This window comes from Choloepus didactylus, chromosome 15, assembly GCF_015220235.1.
Source record: "Choloepus didactylus isolate mChoDid1 chromosome 15, mChoDid1.pri, whole genome shotgun sequence".
In the NCBI taxonomy this organism is placed as follows: Eukaryota; Metazoa; Chordata; class Mammalia; order Pilosa; family Megalonychidae; genus Choloepus; species Choloepus didactylus.
In genome coordinates, this window is record NC_051321.1 from 23603998 (window position 1) to 23628064 (window position 24067).

Here is a 24067-nt window from a genome sequence, read left to right on the forward strand (position 1 = left end):
TAAATAGATTCAGAATACTTCATATAGCTAATGTCATACAAAGTCCCCATTCTATCTAAAAGAAATCCATGTTAATGCCTGAACTAGAACAATAGGCCAATTGTATTATGTTATAAAGCTTAGTAACCAAGTGGCTATTTTTCTTCCACTTAGAGAAGTTTTCCTTATTTCCAATTACTACACAAGTTCACTATCATCAGAACAATCTATTATTCTGTAGGCTGGCTTTCCAAAGTAGATGTAAAACATATTTAAATTCCAAATTGCAATAACCACTGTGATAAGTTTGAGAGAAAATGAAAGTGATGTGTTTGTATGGTGTTAAGGAAAAGATGAAATATCTTTGATAATTGAGATTTTTCTCTTAAATGAGACAAATTTAGAAACATTTACAGAGGCTATTTCTACTTAGCTAATGGAATAAGTAAAACACACTGAAATAAAATAAATTAATTAGCAAAATTCATTCCTTACTATTTAAACAACACTTTCTGAACCTTTTAGATAATGGTCCTGAATTAAAATCTCAATTAACCACAATGCTAAAGGACAAGTTTGTTCTGGTCAAACACTGAATCTCCATCAAATTAATAAATGGGCTAAGTTTCTTAAATATATTTTTACATTCATTTTAGGCATGTCCCTTCCTCTCCCTTTCTCACCAGTAGAGATGGGGAAATGGGGGGGGGGGGGTGTAAGTAAGCAGCAAGTAAATATTCAATTCTTATTTTTTAGCACTTGTGTTCTACATATTATATAACATATTTTACATGTCATTTCATTTAATCTTAACAGCAGCTCTAGGAGATAAAATATTTTTATCCCAATTCTATATATGAAGGAAAAAACATAAAAGGCTCAGAGAAGAGAAGTTAACTTACTTGCTCGAGGTCAGTAAGATTCTAAGTCAAATCTGTCTGACAGGTAAACCTATCCTTTTTGTACCACTCAAAGCTAACTTTTCTGTTCTCCTCCAGCTCTCCTCACTTAAACATAAACCACTGAGCCTGCCCTCTAAAGTTTTCAATCTATAATATTTGCATCTCTTCATTAGTACCACATTTTGGTTGTCACATTATAAAGGTGAAATGCTTAAAACAAACATGACTGACAATAGCTTAATGTGGATTTTTTTCTCCCCCCAAAGTGTTGCATTCCCCATTCAATTACAGAAGAGTGTACACAGAGATGGCAAGACCTTAGTCACCCCCAAATAAACTTCCAGTGGAAGAACTGTCAACACTGTGGTAGAAGAAAAGAGAAAGATGTTCTAGGGCTGTGCTGTCCAATTTGGTACTTACTGGTCATATCTGGCTACTGGGCACTTAAAATGTGGCTTGCTGGAATTGAGATGTGCTATATGTGTAAAATACACACAGGATTTCAAAGACAGTATGAAAAAAAGAGAATGCATTAATTTTTTATGTTGTGTACACGTTGAAATGATAATTGGGTTAAATAAAATACATCATTAAAATTAATTTCACTTGTTTCTTTTTAGGATTTTAATGTAGCTACTAGAAAATTTAAAATTATATGTTTTTTACTTTTTTCTTGGATCTAGAACATTCCTATGAGACCCTCCTATGAGACTAATCTAAAACGTTCCTATGAGACTTTAAATTGCACCATACAGATAGTTCTAACTACTCAACCTATACAAAAGCCTTCCTTGAACAGAAGTCCCAATGCTTAAGATTAAAAATCTTAAAAGAAAATGTAGTGAACTAACAAAAGACAGACTTCAGGGGGTCCATAAGAATAATGATTTTAATCAGAAATGGCAAATAATGTCCATTCATACAGTAAGAAGTCAAACAAATATAGCCCCCCTCCCCACAAAAAATAAACCTTAATAGCCATCTTTCCAACTTTTGTTTTCATATACTTTCATGAATATATTTATCTTTATTGCATAAGAATTATGCAAGACATTGGGATCTTCATTTTCTATATTGGTTCTAAGTACAGCAGACTATAGAAGGTACAGGAGTCAATGAGTGCTGACTTTAGGACCCACTTACGAGTTAAGTTTCCAGTACAACCCTGAAACCCATTTGTATTCTTAATCATTTGGCCTTTTTTCTTTAAAGTGGAGGGCTCAAAGAATTTCAGGAAATTGAAGGTTCTGCTTAATTGACATTTTATTCTCCACACAACAAAATCTCAGAAAAGTCACCAGCAGAAGCTTTTAAAAATCAATAACGAACTTAAAAGAAATATTACATGGTGTGCTGGTTTGGATGTATTATGTCCCCCAAAACGCCATTATCTCTGATGCAGTCTTGTGTGGGCAGGAAACATATTGGTGTTGATTGGGTTGGAGACTTTTGACTGGATGTTTCCGTGGAGATGTGATCACTCAACTGTGCGCGAGATCTTTCACTGCATAATTTCCATGGAGGTGTGGCCCCACCCATTCAGCATGGGCCTTGATTAGTTCACTGGAGCACTATATATAAGCTCAGACAGAAGGAGGAGCTTCCTACAGCCAAGAGGGACACTTTGAAGAACGCACAGAAGCTGAGAGAGTACCTGCAGATGAGAGACAGTTTGAAAATGACTGTTGAAAGCAGACTCTTGCTCCAGAGAAGCTAAGAGAGGACAAACACCCCAAGAGCAACTAAGAGTGACATTTTTGAGGAACTGCAGCCTAGAGAGGAACGTCCTGGGAGAAAGCCATTTTGAAACCAGAACTTTGGAGCAGACTCCAGCCACATGCCTTCCCAGCTAACAGAGGTTTTCCGGACACCACTGGCCATCCTCCAGTGAACGTACCCAATTGTTGACTTACCTTGGACACTTTATGGCATTAAGACTGTAACTTTTAACCAAATAAACCCCCTTTATAAAAGCCAATCCATTTCTGGTGTTTTGCATTCCAGCAGCATTAGCAAACTAGAATACATGGTTTTCATAAAAATTGACCAATTTTTAATATGTATATTGTCACCATCAAGCAGTCTCCAAACAGTTTAAAACAACTTAACAAAACATTGAATTCAAAGTCCTCAAAAAAGTACCTGAACCTTGTACTTGTTTCTATTAAACCTGATTTAAAAATTGATCAAGGCATCTTGTATACTCAAAGTAAAATCAAAAGAAATTATTTTATTTAGACTCTAACCACAGTAATGGCCTTTCAGTTCCTCAGAAAACATGTAACACAGAAGGCTTTATTTTGAAGGGACCAGGCTATCTTTAAAATTGTCCTATAAAACTGTTGTCATGAAACTAAATGCCATTGCAAAACATGAGAAAAATAAAAGCAGATTTGATAGATACAACTCAAAATCTTTGATACGATGCAACAAAATATATTCATGATGGCTAAAAATCTTATTGATAAATTTAATCACAAAATCAGATTAAAACACTAACATTACTAATATGACAGATTTCCTCCTTCAAGTACCTCAAGTAATGGTCCATTATGTTGAAAATAATGGAAAGCTGGGAATATAAGTTCTATAATTTATCATTCAAATGACCTAAAACTTTCCCTTTTCATTGGATGGTGGAACTGTTTCTCATTTAAATATGTTCCCTTCCAAATGAAAAAAAAAAAAAAAAAAAAAAAAAAAATCAAGGCAGTTAAATACACCCAGTTTGAATTTTCATTATAATGTTCCTAAACACGCCAGAAACATTTACTATGTGCATAACTTGTTTCAGTGTTAAGAATGCCAAACCTGGAACAATATACAGAAGATCAGCATGGCTTTTTGTCAGGATAACAAGAAAATTCATGACACATTCCAGATTTTTTAAAACTTCTTCACAAAACTTTCCCTATTTCAATAAAGGAAAAAAAAGTAAAAGAAAAAGGCACAACTCTCTCTCAAAAGGAAGTCTCAAAAATTCCCAAGAGATTGCAGTTTCTCATCCTGTCCAAATGCTGCTTTGAGAAGGTCACATGGACCTCTGGCCCCAACTCCACAACCCAGAATTGCTTGAATTGGTTAGGATGGCTAGTAATGTAATAAAAGACAAAAATTATACACTTTATACTCCACTCCAATTATAATGAGGCTATAGTTCTTCACTGTAAAATATGGGTCAAAAGCTACAGGTTCTGGGTCTCTTGCTTCAACTCGAGGGGCTTGGAAAGTCACACGGCTCTCTTTGGTTGCATAATACAGACCTGTAAGTTTCAAATTATAATCTTGACGAGGTATAAAACAATAGCTTTTGTGTCATCCATAACCTTTACCTTAAAACAATCTTTTCTGATCAAAGAATATAGGTGTTCTGTTGTATCTTTGCATAGGAGTGATATTCTATTAGTTAAATACCATTCAAAAGAAAAGAAAGAGTTTAGTCAAGTGATTCCAAGGCTTGGGAGAAAATCCTACAACTTGGTGGGTGACCAAAGGCAGCGTCAAAAAAATAATGTCAAATACTAAAAAATTAAAAGCAAAGTTTTAGAAGAGGTCACTTCCAGCAGGCATAACAAAGTAGACACACAGGATGGCAAAGGCTGACCATTCTTGACCCCTTCTTTGCCCTCCCTACTAGAGAATGTTTCTCTGTGGGAGCACTTCTTAGCTGGAATTTGCTTTGTTAGCACGTATCATTTAATAAAAGTTATCTGTCATAGCCTAGGATAAGATACAAGAGAAAGATGATTACAATTATTACCTCCCTCTTTCTTTACCTCTGCATTAAGTGGAGGGGAAATTAGGAAAGGACACTCTTTAAGTTAAAGAGACAATGGATCCGGGAACTCTATCTAGGAGAACTGTGACTGTTTCCCCAGCTTGTTCTGAGCCCAGAGTTATATTTCTTATGCAGCAATTCATCCACCAGGTTTAGGCAGGTAAAATCTTGATTCAGGAATTTAAAACCAAAGAAGGAAACTATCTCTAGAATAATATACTAAAAAGGAGTGGTTTGGGGATGGGGTGACAACTTTATTTTTCACTGTATATTCTTTTGTGCCTGTTGGATTTTGTTTCATGTCCTTAAATTTCTTATGCAAAAATTAATTTCAAATACTTAACAAGGAAATTGATTTTATAAAGATGTAATTCAAACAGTAAGTTTAACTTAGAAACCAAGTTAATAAAATAATTTTTGCTTTAAAAAAAAAAAAGTGTTTTCTTACTGATTTTTACTCTTTTCACTATGCCCATTGTTATGTCCATAAAGTAATTTTTATTATTATTGAGTTGCTTTTGAATAAATAAGTTATATTAAACATTATTTAATACTTAAAATGCTTAATGATGAAATCAAATTATATACTGCATCTTATGAAGTGGTTCTACCTGCTTCTCAATTAAATGGTCAATTTTTTATATAAACCTAAATATTGGCAGTGGCAAGAATACTGGTTCTAAAGTTGAAAGCACTGGTGTTCACATTCTGGCTCTGCTACTTACTAGCTCTGTGACCTTGGGCAAATTACTTAACATTTATGGTCCTCAAATTCATCATATGTGAACAGGGGGTAGTATCTACTTTGTAGAACTGTTGTGATAATTATATATGCACCTAGCTAAATGGTTTTATTTCATTTTACATAGTTATATAAAATCCAAAGAATGAAGTTTCCAAAACCCTGAGAGTCTCTACAAAAAGAAAAAAATATGTATATTAGAGACAAATGCACCCCACCCTGAAGAAAGTCTTAGTTATGTGACATTGAACAAAGTACTTATACACTTTCTCAGGGCTTTAGTTTCCTCATCCATAACATGGGAATGATAATAGTAGCTACCATCAAAGGGCTATTGTGAAGATAATGGACACAAAGTAATCCGTAAGTGCTCAATAAATGTTAGTTATTTTTATTACCACTACTACACTCCTAAACTTGGCTCAGAGATCCTTCTTAAGAATTCCAGAGAATTTCCATTTTCATCACAGCCCATGAAAACCTCACTCATTGTTTTATTTTTTACATTTTTTAATTGTGAAATTTAATATTATACAGCAAAGTGATAACTTTCAAAGTATGATTTAACAAAAAGAGAGCAAATTACAAAGAAATTTGAATTTGGGTTACAGTTCCCCCATTTCAGTTATTTCCTAATTATGAAGCATAACATATAAACAGAAAGGTGATAACTTTCAAAGTACAATTTAACAAGTAGTTATAGAGCAAATTTCACAGAATGTTATGGGTTACTGTTCCATGATTGCAGTCATTTCTTTATTGTGACATATAACATATACACAGAAATGCGATAACTTTCAAAGTATAATTTAACAAGTAGCTATAGAGCAAATTTTGAAGCATGTTATATGTTACAGTTCCACCATGTCAGTTATTTCCTTCTAGCTATTTCAGTACCCTAGAAACTAAAAAAAAAAAAATTTATTTATATAATGATTCAGTATTTGTAAACCTTTGTTAAATCAGATCTTGTCAGTTGCTACACCTCTCTCTTGTTTGATCACTGTCTCAATCTTCAGGGATATCTGGGTAGTGACCAACCAACTTGTTCATACTGGCAATTTCACTTCTCGGTGTATACCCAGAAGATCTGAAAGCAGTGACACGAACAGACATTTGCACACCGATGTTCGTAGCGGCATTGTTCACAATTGCCAAGAGGTGAAAACAGCCCAAGTAGCCTTCAACAGACAAGTGGATAAACAAAACGTAGTATATACATACGAGGGAATACTACGAAGCAGTAAGAAGTAATGAGGTCCTGAAACAGGACAATATGAATGAACCTGGTTGATGATCTTGCAGAGGCCACTGCCTCTGGGTTTTGGGACTTATCTGGCATAGGAACACTCTGGGGATTTAAGTTTCTGAAAAGTAAACTTAGTGAGTGAAACTTCCATGGAGTCTCAGAAAAGGACCTAGGTATTCTTTAGTATTTTCGGGACTATCGTTTGTTAGGGCTTGGCATACTGTGGGCATTTGGAATATCTAGCTGGCGCTTGCAAAAGAGTAAACTCCCGGGTAGCTTCTCAGCTCTATTTGAAATCTCTTAGCCACTGAACCTTATTTTATTACCTTTCTTTTCCCCCTTTTGGTCACAAAGTCATTCTCAAACCCTTGACGCCAGGGCCAGGCTCATTCGTGATAGTCATGTCCCACATGGGGCGGGGGAGGGTAATGAATTTATTTGCAGACTTGGGGTGGGAGAGAGAAAGGCCACATCTGAACAACAAAAGAGGTTGTCTGGAGGTGACTCCTAGGTGTAATTGTAAGAGGGCTTAGCCTCCCCTTTACACCATAAGTTTCACAAGAGAAAGCCTCAAGATTGAGGGCTTGACTTATTAAGTAGGAGGTTCCTAATTTCACATAGCATATATTCTGTCCAAGATAAACAATCAATGTCTCACATTATCTTCACTTAGTTGTACAATCATCACTGTCAAATATTAAACAATTATCATAACCCAAAACACCCCAAAGCTCTTGTGAGTCCCTAATTATTTATCCCTAGTATTAGTGATTATTTATCCCTAGTTTTTATTCCTACAATACTAGTAAGGTATTACTATTAAATAAAGGCTATAATATGCAATATGTAGTTTTTCCCATATACCATTCTGTTGTTAATTCTTTGTACCAGTGTCACACCTTAAAGTAGATCATGGAAGCATCTGTGGGATACATACCTTTAAACAAACCCTTTCAATCATGTTCACCTTCAATGTGGCAGATACTTATAATCCTATTAATGAACAATCATCACTCCTGTCCATTCCCGTACCTTTAAATTCAACCTCATTACATATCTGTACATATTAGGTTATCATTCTCCCTTCACTGGCTTCTGTCTATCTCTAGGTCCTCTATATTCTACATTGTAAGACACTGATTCCACATTGTTCAGGGAGTTCTCATTAGTGGTAACATACAATACCTCTCCTATTGTGTCTGACTTATTTCACTCAGCATTATGACTTCAAGGCTCATTCATGTTGTCCTATGTTTCAGGACCTCGTTACTTCTTACTGCTTCATAGTATTCCATCATATGTATATACCACGTTTTGTTTATCCACTTGTCTGTTGAAGGCTACTTGGGCTGTTTTCACCTCTTGGCAATTGTGAACAATGCCGCTACGAACATCGGTGTGCAAATGTCTGTTCATGTCACTGCGTTCAGATCTTCTGAATTTCACATCGAGAAGTGAAATTGCTGGATCATAGGGTAACTTGAAATTTAGTTTTCTGAGGAACTGCCAAATTGTCCTCTACAGCACTGTACTATTACACATTCCCACCAATAATGAATAAGAGTTCCAATTTCTCCACATCCTTTCCAGCATTAGTTGTTTCCTTTTTTTTTATTTTGAAATAAATTCAAAATTATATGAACAGTTGCAAAAACAATACTAGCCTCATACCCAGAATTCCATCATACCCTGACCCCCCTCCCCCAATAGCTCAATCCACCAACTTTAACATGCTGTCAAATCGCTATTTCTTTCCCTCCCTATCATCCATTATCTATTGCTCTGTCTTCTGAACATATGAGTTAGCTGCACACATCCTTGAACATACACTATAATTCACGTATACACTTCCCATGAACAAGAACATTCTTTTATGCAATTCCATTAAGTGCAGCTAAGAAGTACAAGAGATTCAACAATGATACAAAGCTTACATTCTATATTTCCTTTTCCTTATGTCTCAACTGTGTCCCTTTGAGCCATCTGTCCTCTATCCTCCAATCCCATCCAAGTTCATCCTTAGCATTCAATTGTCATCTAGTTAGACTGCCTTTTTTTCTTTTTTTCAGTTGTGGAAACATATATACAGCCTAAATCTTCCCATTCCACCCCCTCCCTAGCATTCCATTAGTGGGATTAATCACGTTTAGAATGTTGTAATGCTCTTTCCCACTATCCATTACTAGAAATTTCCCCCTCAAACAGCAACCCTACACTCATTTCTTAACTCCCCATTGCCCCTTCCCTCATTTCTCTTAACCCAAACTCTATTTTTCATCTCTATGGTTATATGCTCTGATAATTTCTTTGTGTTTACTGTGGGGCTTAAAATTAACCTCTTAAATCCATATCAATCTTGTTTTTCTTTGATACCACCTTCACTTCAATAGGACACATAAACTATGTTCCTATACTCCTTCATTCCCCCACCTTTATATAGTTGTCTAAAATTACATATTTTACGTTGAGTACAAAACCACTGATTTGTCCTTAGAGTTTGTGTATTTTATATCATGTAGGAAGTAAATAGTGGAGCTACAGTTCAAAAATTATTGACTTCTATTTGTATTCCATTGTGGTTGGAGAATGTGCTTTGAGTATTTTCAAATTTTTTATTTTTTTATTTTTTTTTATTTCTTGAGGCTTGTTTTATGTCCCAGCTTATGGTCCCTTCTGGAGAAAGATCTGTGATCACTAGAGAAAAATGAGTGTCCTGGTGATTTGGGATGTAAGGTACTATATATGTCTGTTAAAATTCTCTGTATCTCTTCCTCCTTTCTTTGTTTCTCTGTTGGTAGGGCTCCCTTTAGTATCTGAAGTAGGGCAGGTCTTTTACTGGCAAAGTCTCTCAGCATTTGTTTGTCTGTGAAAAATTTAAGCTCTCCCTCAAATTTGAAGGAGAGTTTTGCTGGATAAAGTATTCTTGGTTGGAAATTTTTCTCTCTCAGAATTTTCAATATGTCATGCCACTCCCATGGTGGCCGCTGAGTAGTCACTACTTAGTCTTCTGTTGTTTCCTTTGTATGTGGTGAATTGCTTTTCTCTTGCTGCTTTCAGAACTTGCTCCTTCTCTTCAGTATTTGAGAGTCTGATCAGAATATGTCTCGGAGTGGGTTTATTTGGATTTATTCTATTTGGAGTTTGCTGGGCATTTATGCTTTGCGTATTTATATTGCGTAAAAGGTTGGGGAAGTTTTCCCCAACAATTTCTTTGAATACTCTTTCTAGACCTTTACCCTTCTCTTCCCCTTCTGGGACACCAATGAGTCTTAAGTTTGGACATTTTATTTTATCTATCGTATCCCTGAGATCCATTTCAATTTTTTCAGTTTTTTCTCCATTCTTTCTTTTGTTCTTTCATTTTCTGTTCTGTGGACTTCTAGGACACTGAGATGTTGTTCAGCTTCCTCTAGTCTTGTATTGTGAATATCCAGTCTTTTTAATTTGACCAACAGTTTCTTTTATTTCCATAAGATCTTCTATTTTTTATTTACTCTTGCAATGTCTTCTTTATGCTCTTCTAGGGTCTTCTTTATGTCATTTATATCCTGGGCCATGGTCTTCTTGATGTCCTTTAAATCCTTTGCCATGTTTTTGTTCCTCGATTGTAGTTCTTTGATCAATTTTGCGAGGTACTGTGTTTCTTCCAATATCTTGATTTGTGTGTTTGGAGCTGGATTCTCCATATCATCTAGTTTTATCATATGCATTAAGATTTTCTGTTGTTTTTGGCCTCTTGGCATTTGTCTTGCTTGATAGGGTTCTTTCAAGTTGTAAAAAAAAAAAAAAAAAAAAAAGGATATCGATCTAATTTTTCAGAAACACAGTTTGGTGACGTACACTTTAACTAACCAGCAGATCTGTGAGTCACCTAGATCCCTCAAGTCAGTTCTAAACCTTGTTCCCGCAGTATGTGGGGAAATGATTCTTCTGGGTTCAGTTGGAGAACTCAGTTTGGGTGTGTTGCTGGAGCTGTCCGCCCTGAATGTGGGGCGTGTGTATGGGTGGCCAGGGAGGAAGGGCAGTTTTAATGTTCAAATTCCCCAGGTTCCCGGAGCTTCAAGGCCACTGCAAGAGTCTAAGCCTTCATTTCAGTTCAGCCCCAGACCCTCTCTCTCGCTGATCCAGAAACCACCGGACTTGGCATAGTATCCCTGGGTTCTCCGAGCGGGTCCCCCCTCCCAGCCGCAATCCTCCAGGAGCTCAGCCGAGGGAATGCCGTGCTATGTCACCAGTGCACACCGTCCCTCAAGGGAAGCCCTGGGCCGCCAGGCCGTGCGGCAGCACGCTCTCAACCCGAAGCAAAAATGGCCAAACGGGGCATCTCAACCCCCGCCTCCTTGCACAGTTCCTCCTTCCCAGCTCCGGTACAACCGGTGGGGCTCTGGGCTGTGGGCATGGCCCCGGGCAGGAGTTCATCCAGCTCTCTGGGGGGCCAGCTGCTAGCCACAGGGTTTCTTTCTGTTTCTGGCTCTCCCGTCCTTTTCCCCGGACCCAAGGGTATCTGCAGCAGGCTACCTTCCCGGCCAGACACCGAGAGGCCGGCCCAGCCCCTTCTTGCTGTGTTTCACTGCGTGGTTCCCACTATTGCAGCTGCGGCCGCTCCTGGGTTTTTCCCTTTTTTTTTTAAAAGAGCCAGCCTTCTCCAAATGCTGAGCCCTGGCTTCCCCAGACCGCCACGCGGCTGCGGGTCTTCCAGCCACCTTACCCACTTGTTTCAGAATGCAGACTCCCGGTTTCACCAAGTGTACGGCCCCTCTGGAGCTAGGAGACCTCGTCCAGCTGGCGCATCGCTGTAACTGGTATTCTGGGTCACTTTCTGGTTTTTAGCTAGTGTTTCTCACAGAGGTGTTTTTTCGCCTTGTCTCAGCTAGCCGCCATGTTAGTTTCTCCCCCGTTTCCTGTTTGTTTAATGGCAGCCATTCTTATTGGTGTGAGGTTATATCTCATTGTGGTTTTGATTTGCATTTCCCTGATAGCTAGTGAAGGTGAACATTTTTTTCATTTGTTTTTTAACCATTTGTATATCCTCTTTGAAAAAATGTCTTTTCATATCTTTTGCCCATTTTATAACTGGGATGGTTGTACTACTGTCATTGAGTTGTAGGATTTCTTTATATATGCTGGGTATCAGTCTTTTTATCTCTTCTTACTGGAAGTCCTCCCTCATTGTTTTTTATTAAAAAAAAAAAAAAAAAAAAAAAAAAAAAGGTCTGCAATGATTACTTCCCAGTCTGAACAAAAGGCCTGAGACAGATCTCTATCTGGCAAATCATACTTTTCCCAGTTGTTTTCACTTAGAACCATAAACATATTTCTTCTGACTGGATAGAAAGAAGAAACTAGACTCTCTGCATTGACAGAAAGGAGAAAGAACACTTCTGAAATTTCAGATTTTACAGTGATCGTCAACTATCCTATGTTTAGTCCAATGCCCATAAAATGTTAGCACAATAATCCAATTTTTCAGAAGTCAGTTCTGTCAGGTCCAGTGTTTTCTTCCACCCATTTATAAAATCACTGTCTTAATATTTCTCCCTCTTTGTTACATGTCCTATTACAGGAAGCTACAGACAAACAAACAAAAAAGAGCAAATACCTGTAAATAAGTTATTAAAACATTAGAGAAGCCAAATCTTATATTATTCTTTCAGTAAACAAATATGCAACAAGTCTTACTGAACTGGACTCTCCACTAAATTTACAAAGCAAAAACAAATAATTTTGCATCTAATTTTTTTTTTTTACATTTCTAATAATTTCTTATAGCTACTTACCATACATTCATTTCTGAAGTTCCAAGATAAACCACTAAATGTGATTAAGGGGAAACTCTAAAGTGTCACAACTTTCTGTAACAACTGCATGCAATACTTGATATTGCAATGCGCAATGCCCAATGCTGCCTTTCCTTTATTTTTATTATTCCTTTATTTTTATTTTATTATGGAATAATAAAAATGAAACAAAACACAGCATAGTGAAGTAGTTTCATGTGGAAACAAAGACTATTTTATAGCCAAAATGATGACTATTCAACCATTTCCAATGCACACATGAAAACAAATCCAAAGAGCAGACAATTGAGTAATAGTTGACAAGTAGGAAAACAGATCAAAAAATAAACAAGCTTGTAAAACCTTTATATGCGGAAAAGAAAAGATGCCTTCAAGACTTGCTGAATCTACCTTTGGTGGATTGACTTGTGTACCCCAGTTTGGACATGTTCTTGGTATCAGTCTGCATTCTGGTGGGTGTGGAGCCACTGTAAATCAGATCTCTTCAAGATCTTACTTTAGTTAAGGTCTGGCCCAACTGAATCAGGTTGGGCTTTAATCTGGATTACTTTGTAAATCAAGTGAAAGTCACATGGCAAGAGAAGACATGGGGAGCTGCCAGAAGCTGAAATTCAATGGAACCAGAAGAGAAAGAGGGCACCGCCATGTGCACTGCCACATGACAGAAAAGCCAAGGAATCCCAAGGACTGTCAGCCAGTCGTAAGATACCAACTCTGATTTCTAGCCTCTGAAACTGTGAGCCTATAAATTCTGTTACAAAACACCCACTGTATGGTTATTTGTTTTAGCAGCCAGGAAACTAAAACACTACCTAATTTCTAGTAAAACAGGTGTATCTTCCCTCTGCCATAAATCAGAATATTAGAAGTGGAGTGTGCCAGTTTGAATGTATCATGTCCCCCAAACGCCATTACCTTTGATGTAATCTTGTGTGGGCAGACATATCAGTGTTAATTAGATTGTAATTCTTTGAGTGTTTCCATGGAGATGTGCCTCACCCAACTGTGGGTGATGACTCTGATTGGATAATTTCCATGGAGTTGTTGGCCCACCCATTGGGTGGGTCTGAATTAAATTACTGGCACACTATGTAAGATCAGACAGAAGTAGCGAGCTTGCTACAGCCAAGAGGGACACTTGGAAGAAGGCACAGGAGCTGCAGATGAGAGACAGTTTGAAGATGGCTGTTGAAAGCAGACTCGTGCTCCAGAGAAGCTGAGAGAGGACAAATATCCCAAGTGCAACTAAGAGTGACATTTTTGAGGAACTGCAGCCTAGAGAGGAACGTCCTGGGAGAAAGCCATTTTGAAACCAGAACTTCAGAGCAGATGTGAGCCACGTGCCTTCCCAGCTAACAGAAGCTTTCTGGACACCATTGGCAATCCTCCAGTGAAGGTACCCGATCGCTGATGTGTTCCTTGGACACTTGATGGCCTTAAGACTGTAACTGTGTAATCAAATAAACCCCCTTTTATAAAAGCCGATCCATCTCTGGTGTTTTGCATTCCGCTGCATTAGCAAACTAGAACATGGAGTAAAAATGTAACATTAAATTTCTACTCCCAAGTGATCAAATGTTCCCTGAACTTCTGCATTGTTCAGCAAATTGTATGGACTTTTGCCTCCAAAATGTCCCATTCCTCACTTGCTATTCTCAAAGCCACTGCCTTAGTTCATATGCTTATTTATGAATGTCCCCTAACATGTCTCTTTGCCAACACTCTCTTCATCATGCCTTTATTCACACCACCAAATCTCAGACTTAACTGATCATACCTCTCATCAGCTAAAATGGATGCCACAGAATAAAATCTGAATTTCTTAAAATGGCACACAAGGCCCTCCGAGTCTGGTGCTCTCAACCTTCCCTTTCCTGCCTCCTCTCCCATCATATCCATCCCCCAGACACACCTGCCTTTCCATATTTTATTATCCTGGCCCATAATTCACCCCCAACCTTTGAAATCCTACTGATCCTTTAAAGCTCAACTCAAATACCACCCTCCTCCATAAACTGTTTCTCACCAATGGAACAAATATTTCCCTTCTCCGTGCCCAAATGCACTTCCTTTGTATCATTGCTATAGCATAACTCTCAGGTTGACAATGGAGTGAGTCCCATAAAAATCTATCTCCCCCATTATAGTTCTTGTCTGGTTCACATACACTTCCCTTAAAATGCTGAAAACATATCATGCCATGCATATGGCAGCTATTCAACTAATATGGACCTCTGTTCTTTAGTACTTTTCATTCTAATAAAGGAGAAGAAAAAACAAATATATATATATATATATATATATATATATATATATATATAGATATATAGTCAAAATAACATTAGGGTAAATGGTATGTGAAGGTAAATTAAAAATCAAGTACTTCTTTGACAGGCAAATCTATCCTTTGATGTTAATAATGTTTTTAAGAAGGTAAATATTATCTTGGGTTGGCTAAAAAAATATTGGGAAACAACTTCTCCATATTTTTAGTCATAGGCGTGGAGAAAAAAAAACAAATCATCTTTATGAACTTAAGATCCGACAAACTTATTTGTAAACCAGCTCCCACTATGAATCACACGGAAATGATAATCATAGAACTTTCTTTTGCTTATCTAGGTCACCACATGAAATTGGATATTTTTTTTAAAAATTAGACTTACCCATGACTTCACATGGATAAGATCACACACTGCCTCCTGATTTCACTTGGACTTCAAGCAAACCAAGTTAACCCAAGTTGGGTGTGGTAATTCTTGCTTCATCCGCATCCACCTTCTACTGGGAAAGCAGTTGTATTTTAAAAAGAAGGTCCATAAAAGTTGCTACAGTTGTTTCCATGTTCATATGCATGTATACTCACAATTTTTTTTCTGGTAGAATCTTTTTTAATTGATATAATTCACATATCATAACATTCACACTTTTAAAGTGTACAATTCAGCATTTCTGGTATATTCAAAATGTTGTACAACCATCACTACTACTGTCTAATTCCAAAACTTTTCAGCACTCCAAAAGGAAACCCATTAACAGTAATTCCCCCATTAAATCTATCCCTCACCCCCAGCTCCTGGCAACCACTAATCTGCTTTCTGTCTTTATGGATTTGCCTATTCTGTATATTTAACATAATTGGAATCATATAGTATGTGGCCTTTTGTGTCTGGCTTCATTCACTTAGCATAATGTTTTGAAGGTTCATCCATGTGGTAGAATTTATCAATACTTTATTCCTATTTATGACTGAATAATATTCCACTGTATGGATTTTGTTAATCCATTCACAGTTGATAAACAACATTTGTGTTGTTTACACTTTGGACTATTATGAATAATGCTGCTACAAACAGTGGTACACGAGTTTCTGTGTAAACACATGTCTTCAATTGTCTAGAGTATATACCTAGGAGGTGAATTGCTGGTTCATAATGGTATCCCTATGTTCAACTTTTTGAGGAACTGCCAAACTGTTTTCCAAATGGCTACAGCATCTTACAATCACACACACACATCTTTAAAAGGCAGTAACAACACTATTTTTATTTTCACATTGTGATTAAAAGTAAATTGTTCTATCCTTAGAGAAAAAGATTTCCTTGGGGTCCGAGGGTCTTTAGAAGTTAAAATAAATCTAATGTTTTACAAGATATAGTAAACCCCTTCAAAGCTTAAAGCTGTATAGGAATACTTTAAACCCTTACTAAAGCAAAGTTTATTCTAGTCATCAAAAGGATTAAATATACCTTCATTAAAAATGGAGGAGGAAAATAATTACTCTCAAGTTTATATATTCAGCCTATAACTATGCACTGATTCTATTCATAGTCCACTTTCTATTCAACATCTCCAAATGGATGTCTAATTGACATTTCAAACTTAACATGTCTCAAACTGAACTCCCATTTTTTCCCAACCCCCCCAAACTTGGTCTTCCTTTGGACTTTTATATAGGCCCAAACCCTTGGAGCCAAGTTTGACTCTTCTCTCTCTCCTATAAACCCCATACCCCATTTAGTCAATCCCGTTGGCTCTACCTTCAAAATATATCCACTATCTAATCAAATCTCACCACCTCTACCAGATATAAGCCACTATTTCTCACTGAGATTATTTCATTGCCCTCCTAGTTAGTGCCCTGCATTCACATTTGCCCACCATGGTCTACCCTCAAAATACAGCCAAAACAATCCTTTCAAAACAGAAGTCAGATGGTATCACACCTCCGTTCAAAGTCATGCCAGATAGGCTTGGGCCCCTGAGGCTTTGTACTTGTTGTTCTCTCTACCTGAAGTGATCTTCCCCTGGATATTCACATACATGTTCCCTCACCTTCTTCAGTCTTGTCTCACATGTCACCTTCTCAGTGAGGACTTCACATGGCTACTCTATTTAAGTTTGCAATTACCACCAAACACTCCTTCTATTTTTCTTCCCTGCTGTATTGTTCTCCAAAACATTCATCTCTAACACTTTATTTGTTTATTACTATTTAGTCCCAAGAATACAAACTCCATTAGGGCAGAAGGGTTTGTCTGTTTTGTTTACTGCTGAATCCCCAAGACTTAGAACAGGGCCTGAAACATAAAAAATGCTCAATAAATATTTGTTGAATGAATAAATAAACAAATTAAAGGAAGTATCAGGCTGCTCAGAAAAGGAAAGCTAAACAGAGGTCACAGAAATATTTAGGAGGAACTAACATACTGCACATTAAAAGTTGGATGGAAGTGGAAAGAGGTACTACTTCTGAAAAAGTATGCCAAATTGTATCTATAGTTTGCTTTAGGAAAAGTTGTTATCCTTGCTCATTTCATTGTTTGGGGAAAGGATGTGTCCATTGTCCATTGTCAAGGGCACTTAGCTTCTGAAGAACTGAAATAAACTCTAGTTGTTGACAGGTTCTTGGAGTAATGATGTCCTTTTCTCAATTGACACATAAACAGAGAGTCAAAGACTTTCAGAGTCTTGGCCTTCTATCATGCACATTCCCAGAATTTTCATACAGTACAATCATAAGTTTCTTGGCAACCTTCCAGCTAAAATCATTAATTGATAAATTCACTTTCCTCTGAAGTTCAATCATGGCATCTTCAAGCTGAACTGGATCTTAAGATGATCTATCCCAATCCTTCACATATTTTAAATGCAAGAAAACAAAACATAAAAAAGAAATTTTTAAAAAAGAAAGCATAAACAAATCATGGTACAACCATAAAATTGAATTGTTATTTGATAAAAAGAAACAAGCTACCAAGCTACGAAAATACATGGAGGAACCTTAAATGCATATTGCTAACTGAAAGAAACCAGTCTGAAAAGGCTACATATACCGTATGATTCCAGCTATTGACATTCTAGAAAAGGCAAAACTATAGAGACCGTAAAAAGAACAATGTTTGCCAGGGACTCAGGCAGTGGGGAAAGTGGATAGGAATGAAAAAGTGGAGCCAGTGGATATTTAGGGTATCTGAATGATACTAGAATAGTGTATACATGACATTATAATTTGTCAAAATACATAGAACTGTACAACACAAAGAGTCAACCCAAATGTAAACTATGGACTTTAGTTAATAGTAATGAATCCATATTGGTTCATCAGCTGTAACAAATGTACCACACTAATACATGATTTTAATGATGGGGGAATGGGAAATGTGAGGGGAAGAGAGGTATATGGGAACTTTCACTTTGTGCTCAATTCTTCTATAAACCTAAAACTGCTCTAAAAAAATAAAGCCTTTTTAAGTTTTTTTTTAAAAAATAGTTTTTTAATTTTTTAAAAGACTAATTTGCTCAAAATATCTTTAATAGTTACATGAAATATTTTTCAAATAGTTAAATGATAAGCACTACCAACTCTAGGAAGGAGAATTCAGACATTTTGGACCAAATCCTCTAAAATCTGAAACTAGACATTATTTTACAAAAATTTTAAACAGAAATTATTTCTCATAATGTCAACAATTCTATCTATATATGTACATTAACTTTAGAAGTAATAACTGAGCCATCAATAGAACTATACTCTAGCATTCAGCCAATTAAATGATGGACAAATTCAGACTTCCCCAAGTTTATAATTTCGAAAAGGTTCAGAGCTGGGAATGATAAGGATTCCTAGTCTTTTTGCTAGTACCAACTTTCCTAAGCAATACTAACTTCAAAATAGCAGTGTAAGAATGTTCCTATGAACCAGTTATTTTCATAAGGGAAGGGAAAGCTGTCAAATTTTACATGATCTCTGCCACCACCCCTCCCTCCACACCCACAATATCCTAATATTCTTCCTGGAGAGGTATGTCCTTGTCACTGTTACTGATGCCTGTGTTGTAGCCTTCAAGTGCCTTACAGTTGGAAGGAGCTTTGAATCACTCTAAGAAGCTATCTTCCATCATGCTACAGAAAAAAAATTGTTGTTTTTTTTTTGGTCAAAACCCTTTCCATCCTTGTCACCTTGTGAAATCCCACCCAGCCCTTCAAGGCCTACCCTGTTCCACTTTCCAGGGGGTGGGGGAAGCTGTTCTGACCAATTCATCTTTAGTACTCTTTTCTTGACAAGATGACCTGTGGCATTTGTTATCTGTGCCTGTTATTTGGTATTTTCTCACACACTGGCAAGTAATACCTTGTATTGTTGTCTTAGTTGTTGCAGACCTTTCCTGTTTAACGGGAATGAAGAGTCAAAATCTGAAGGAGCTATGCCTTTGATATTCCTAAGGGGGTTTTCTGGAAAGCATATTACCCTACATATGAAGAGGAAGAGTCAGAAGCCCTAAAATACACAATTAGCACAACCACCACTGAACTGTAATTTTAGAATCTTCTGGTTATACCAAAACACTGATTCTTAATTTTTTAAAATAATCAGGGTGCCTTTTAAGGTCAAAGTATGTTTAAAACAACATTAACAATAAAAACCTCATAACAGTAGTCAGGTATTAGATGTCTCTTACATAAGAGAACACATGAATTTCATAAAGCAGTAACACATATCTGTGAGGTATGGTACTCATTCAGTCTACAGAGCATACTTGGTGTGCACAAGAAGTTAAGCCTTCCCCAGGACCTCAGACTGGCACATGGTTGAATTTTATTGTACTGTGGACATGGGATATTACTCCCATGCTGAAAAGTACTACTATCTAAAAATATTTAGGGGTGAGCAAAATATCAGAAAACAATCACCAAATCAAAAGTAAAAAAAAAAAAATCAGGCAGAAAACCATTCAGTAAAACAGCCCCTCTTTCTATGCAGCAGTATACTTTAAGCACAAGCCCAACGTGAAACAATTCATTTCAATGTTTCAATAATAAACATTTCTTATGGTTTTAAATTGGAAACAACATAGCAAAAGGAACAAAGAAATTAAATATAGTAGACAAAATCAAATAGTAAACACTTAAAGGATCATCTCATATAGGTGATTCTGGTGAAATCTCAATCCTATTTACCCATTTCCATCCTCTAAAAAAATCACCAAGATTTTCCAGTTTAGGCAGAAATATCATACTAATCTTGGTTCAAGTCCTTTGTGTAGTCACAAATACAGATAAGCTCAAATAAATCACCAATATAGTAGAGTGTTTAAGGGAATTAGCCTTCGGCTCAATTCTTGGCTCTGCCATTTATTAACCGTGTAATCTTGGGCAAGTTACTTCACTGAACTACAGATAATTTGTAAAGTGCTTACCATGATCCTTGGCAGGTCTGAAGTACTCAGAAAAAAATGGTTACCAATTAATTAATTACATATAATAGATATGAACATATAATAACAACTAAGGATATTCCTATTACACTAACAATTTCAAGCCTTCCTTTAGATTCAGACTCAGGTAGTTCCTTCTTGTCTGGCTTTGACAGGCCTATTCCAGGTACCCTAAACCTCTGACTTATAACAGGTTCTATTACCTCTAGTTCTACCCATGGCTACCAAAGGCAGTTTCTGCAAGACAGGAAAAAAGATCACTCACATACACCAAAACAATGACAAAATCTACTTTGAAACAATGAATTCACTCAAGATGGAATCACTGCCTTAGAAACTGAGATAAAGAAAAAAAGGCAAAAACAATAAAATCAAAGTATTCAAGAACACTTGAAATCTGTACCTCCAGTTAGGCAAATGATTTGTTTGCTGATTTCAAACCTAAGCAGATCTTAAACAGCAGTATCATTATTGACTGCAGAAGCCATCAATAACCAACATTATGAAGACGTTTCATTAAAGTAATTTTCTTTACCACTTTTAATTTAAAAATGATTTCACCATTACTAAACTGTTTTTATAGAAGTTCCAACAACTTTTTAAAGTTTCTCCTTTCCCAGGCATTCCAACAAATGCTGAATTCATTCTTCATTATGTGTTTAGGCCTCTTGCTGAGAAACATAATTAAAATTAAGCAAGCAACAATTCCACTTAGTACTATGATCCTGTCAAATCCTCCAAATGAAGCTGGGCCTGGTTTCTCCAGTACCCAGCTGAGAGTTCTATAAGGAAAACTTAGAGGCTACTCAATTTGATGCTGGCCATTCTGTGGATGGCACTCTTCCCTTTGAGCCCAAATTAAATAGGCTCCAAGAATCATGTTCTGTAATATTCAGGTATGATACAAAGCAGGAATTCTCTCTTCATAGCACTTAACTGATAGCTATAGTACCTCCAAATATGCATTCAACAGAAGTTGATAGTCAAACCAGACACTTTTAAAGAGTCCAGGGAAGTATAGGTTGTAAGACACCAAACATAATTTAAAATCACCTAACTCAAGTGATTACCAAATAATCATAATCAGCTTCTCAGAGTCTTTACAATGTCAAGCAGACACACTATTTTTATTCAGGCATAAAATGTTCCTCTCCTATAACATTCTGCCATAGAGGTGACAGCCTTTCAGTGGCTAGTGATCAGATTCTTGTTTATCTATTGCATATTTCATTCGGGTGTTTAATGCTAGCAAAGTGCTTAGATTTTATAATTATCAACATTCACTAAGCTGACTGAAAACATGTATTAATTTCAACATTTTTTTGACTGAAAATAATTTTTGATACCCACTTAAAAAGAATCAAACTTCTAATACAAAATCACTGTAGGTGAGGTTTTCTGGATGCCAGTGGCTTTTCTCCAGTGAAGGTACCCTATTGTTGATGCCTTACCTTAGGACACTTTATGGCCTTAAGACTGTAATTTCATAACCAAATAAACCCCCTTTATAAAAGCTAAGAAAAAAAAAAAAACCACTGTAGGTGTAGTTTTGCAATAAACAATTGTGTTTAAAGCAATATGGATTTCTGATTCACTGAAGATATTTTACTTTAATTATTTGATGGTTCCCAAATAGTATGGGAAAAGCAAAGTTTCTCCCACTTCTGTCTCAGAGATCTTTCTCTGAGATTTAAAAAACAGCCAGTTATGGAGAGAGATGGAAGGAAATTCCTTTTAGTGCAACCTCCAATTGAAAGTTAACCTTTTCAGCAATCAGCTAGGAATCACTTTAAAAATTCCACTTTTCTGGAAGAGAGGCAAAACTCAGCCCTAGCTATTCACATTCTTAAGAAGAAGGTAAGGTAAGAGGAATACCACTTGAAAGTTAAAAAGAAAAGTTGGAAGTGGGAATAAGGAATTAAGAACAATGCATCAACCTCATTGCCAATCTTTCACCTTTCCACGTCCCATCTTTGCTGCTCATCAGGAGAAGCAATGAAGCATTCCACTAATCTAATATGCTTGCTCCCACTTACAATTTTAGATGAGCTCTGACCATCACCTTTTCCCACCTACTTCCTTAGATATTAAAAAGGTTGACCTTACAGAAGCTTTTTCTTATGCACTAATAAGACAAATGGGATCAGAAGTGACAATGCCATTAGGAGTTGCTGGCTCTAATTTCCCAGAGGATTGAAGTAGAGTATTCTTAAGAGGCCCTGGAGAGGCCTTGATCTCAAAATAGACTTAAGACACACCAGGTAAGCTTAATTATCCTCTCCACAGAGGTACAGAGTGAACCCGTCTTTTTCCCATGGCATTCAGTCATTCCAGGAAATCAAAAGATGACAGGATGAGCATTTTGCATGGAAAAGGAAAAAGGAAATGCTCTCCTTGCACAGGATGAGCTGAGCCATTGTGGAAGAACTTCACAGAAACAATGCTGATGGTGATAAATTAAAGGCATGCACCAAGTCCTCATGATAATGAAACACTCAGCACTTTTCCAACCTGATTGCTTGCAACATTGTTGGAATTCCAGCTCTCCTAGCAGGCAACCAACAGCTGGTGGGAGCTTAGTTAAATAGGCTCTTGAACTCAACACTGTACTGTCCTTTCCCCTTCCATCCAATTAGGTGAACATTTCCTTGGTAGAGGATGGGGGTGTGAGAAATTATAAGAATAAATTTAAAGGCATATGAAAGTTAGCTAAAAGAATAAAATAATGATGTCATGTATGTTTCCTAGAGTTAGATTTTGATCTTGCTTAATACAATGCTTGCCTTAATGTGAACATTAAAAAAAAATAAGTTATTGGTTTATTAATATATACAGCATACTTCTTCAGACAATGGTTTTAAGAACATTATGTTATTACTACCCTTAAACTTCTAAGAAGTTTTTTTCCCCCTGTTGTAGGAAATTTTTATCCTACGGAAATCATGTATATCTATTATAGAAAAATGAGTTTAATAACCTTAGGTCCAAATCCTAACCTTGTTTGAGGAGGTAGCAATCTTAAATGTTAGTTAATGTACTGCCTATACACCAATATCCTTAGGCTCAGTTTCATGCAATGTGAAACAAAGAGGTTTCAAAGTTCATCTTAGGGCGGGGAGTCTTACCATTTCTAACTAAGCTTTAACTAAAGCCAAATTTTTAAAAAGTAGGTATAAAATTATGGTAGCCATCCATATCAGTTTAACATCAGGTAAAGGCTCAATTTAAATCTAAAACTAAACTCATTATAAAGATATCACTATATGACCACACTTATACATCTTGTACAACAGCAGCTCATTTTTGGCATAGTTAGAAACTAGTCTATATTATCTTTTCAGGAAGTAAACTTCTAGGAATGGTAAATCTTTTAATATCAAAGATACGTTTCACCCATTTTATACCTTTTGGTGTTCATGTTACTACTTTTTGGGTTAAGCTAGCCAAAACTAAAAGAAACATTAATTCTTTCAGGTTTCTAGGATACTCTTCATTAAGTTACTCCTAGAATGTAGTAAGAAATGTACTAAGAAATGTAGGAAGAAGCCTGAAAGAGATTATTAATGCAGCTTTACAAAAGACAGTCTAAGGATATAAGAGACCCTGATTTTCATTACCTATGCCACCATCTAAGGATTTGAGGTAAGTTAAATAGCACTTTCTTAACATTTAAATGTATTTTCAACTGTGTGATTAATTTAATTTTGAGCTTTATTTTGACATTTTTCCAGACATTAAAGACCAATATTATTAAAACACACGTGAAATACATAATTTAAAAGCCCGCAAATCTTTTTTTCTCCAACATTTTTTTTCAGATAAAATTGCTGCTCTATTCATACTGTTGGTATTTAATAAATATTTATTGCATGAATGCCAGGTGAATAATTTATAACTTTAC

At 36.4% G+C, this 24067-nt stretch overlaps 1 protein-coding gene and 1 non-coding gene across 4 annotated transcripts in view; one reads left to right on the forward strand and one right to left on the reverse strand.

Moving 5' to 3' along the window:
- Nucleotides 1-24067, reverse strand: part of ADD3 (adducin 3) — a 180466-nt gene that overhangs the window by 150096 nt on the left and 6303 nt on the right. The gene's annotated exons all lie outside the window — the stretch shown is intronic.
- Nucleotides 3662-3768, forward strand: LOC119511046. Its single transcript, XR_005212132.1, has one exon. It is a non-coding gene; the product is annotated as a U6 spliceosomal RNA (small nuclear RNA).